Raw genomic sequence first — 2,286 nt, 5'->3', positions numbered from 1 at the left:
CATCAAGGAGGGATTAATATTCTCTAGAATTCTTCATATACAAGCACGTAGATTTTCTTGAATAACAATCATTGATTTTGTTTAGGAAAGTAATCAAGAATCAAATCCTATTCAGTGCCCACCACTAGAGGCAGTGGTTTGATGGTCTCAAGAGCTTTTCCATTGGGTTTGGATAATGCAAGGGCATGGGTTTGACTCCTGGATATGAGAATCCTCATGCTTATTTGTATTATCCCCCTTGAGTCCCATCAATGCCCTGACGGGGTAAGCGGTTAAACTATGGACTGGCTGGTCTTGATGGTGTGTCTGCAATTTCCGCCATCTAGGTCCTTCATGAGCAGTCCCTCGCGGGTTGGTGCTACTTTGATCACGTCCAAGTACAATAGTCACAATTGGTCTCCTCCTCCAACCTTTTTTGAATAGAAAAAAAAAAAAAAAAAAATTCTGTTCAGCGCCCATTGTAGCATGGAACAAGGCCGACGAACGGAAAACCCCAATGGACAAATTGGTCTACTAGGAGTAGACAGCTAAAATGGCATACGCATCCCAAGTGCTCACCCATCGCCATGTCACTAATACCCCCCTTTATTCTTAGCATGAAATCTGGGCTAGAAGGAATACATGAGGATACTGTGGTATATTTTGTTTATAAATACCTCCGATGGGATCACAACACTTGGACTCTTAGAAGAGTACCTCTTATAATGTATTACTCCAAATTATTAATTAGGAATATGTGAGCTTTGGTTGGATTTGTTAGGATTTGTTTTTAAGGAAATAATTTTAACTCATTGTATCAACCGGACGTTCAAGGTTGGATAGACGAACGTTCCCAGGAAACCTTAGTCCCAGATGTTTGACAAAGTACAAATGAACTTTTGCTTGTAACCCTAGCCACACACGTTCGTAGTGACCCAAATAATTAACTAGGCTTAGGTAGTTTTGTTAGAGGGTTAATTGGATTTTTGGGTCACTAGGGGTAGCTAGAGGGTCATTTTTAAGAATTTCAGACTCTCTCGCCGAACGTTAGTGTGGGGACCATGCGAGCGTTCGTGTAGGGACTAGCTCGAGCAAACGTTGACTTTTGATTAACCACTGGATATTGCCCGAGCATACGACTACAACCCAAAACGCATTGGGTAAATAGTATATGAACTCTAAGCACTGTAGTACTGTGCACTCGCTGCACTGCATGCCTGCTCCTGTAGTGCTCTCAGCTTTTTTCCCTATAAACACTACAAAAAACTTACCAATTTGTAATGGCACTTTAGTAACGTGTCAATAGGTTTGACATGTTACTAAATGTTAGTACCGTGTGTTTAGTAACATATGCGGCGTGTTAATAATTTGGTCGTTACTAAATTCAAACACGTTACTATTTAGTAATGTGTCAATTTTAGCACGTTACTAAGCTTTAGTAACATGTTAATTTATGACACGTTACTATTTAGTAACGTGTCAATTTTGGCACGTTACTAAATAGTAACGTGTCATAAATTGACACGTTACTAAACCATATAGGAATTTTTTTAAAAAATAAATTTTTCCGAAATTTATTTATGTGTACACCTGATAACAATAACTATCAATAGCTATCAACATACATCATTTCTCGAGTCGTATCCGAACAATTAATCAAGATGATGTCCACAAAACATACATATATACATCATTGTCTATATATATCAATATTGTTAATAAACAAATAAATTCAACTATATATATATACATCAACAAAACATAAGAAATTCAACTTAAGTGATTCGCAAATACATTACGTATAAACACCCAAACAAAAAACCGAGTGAACACCATTATGACGGGTCAACTTCTCCGCATTCACTGCAAATAAATAAATAACAATCAATCAGCATACAAACACTCGAACAATCAATCAAGAATCATCAAGTCCTAAGCGATTAGCAACGTCAAAGTATACGAAGGTCATACTCAACAATATTTAGGTTTAGTGACGTGTATAAACATCAGATAAACAACTTCAACGTTATATCTACACTGCCAACACACACCTCAGGGTATATACATAGTTTCAATGATAATCCATTCAAAATGTGAAAATGATCTGAAATTACGAAGCATATATATGATCTACACATATCCAGCATTTCCACAACCACAACACATATTAATTAGTATCCCTAATTTTCAAGTATTTTGAGTTAAGTATATACGCTATTTATGAATATTCGATAATAACTTCTTATTAAGTCATATGTATACGTACGGGCTTCCTGAACTAGTGGTACATTGTCTTGATAAGCGAGA

The sequence above is a fragment of the Corylus avellana genome, chromosome ca5 (assembly GCF_901000735.1).
Source record: "Corylus avellana chromosome ca5, CavTom2PMs-1.0".
Taxonomy (NCBI): Eukaryota; Viridiplantae; Streptophyta; class Magnoliopsida; order Fagales; family Betulaceae; genus Corylus; species Corylus avellana.
The sequence above is the reverse complement of the archived record's forward strand: the minus strand, read 5'-3'. Positions refer to the sequence as shown.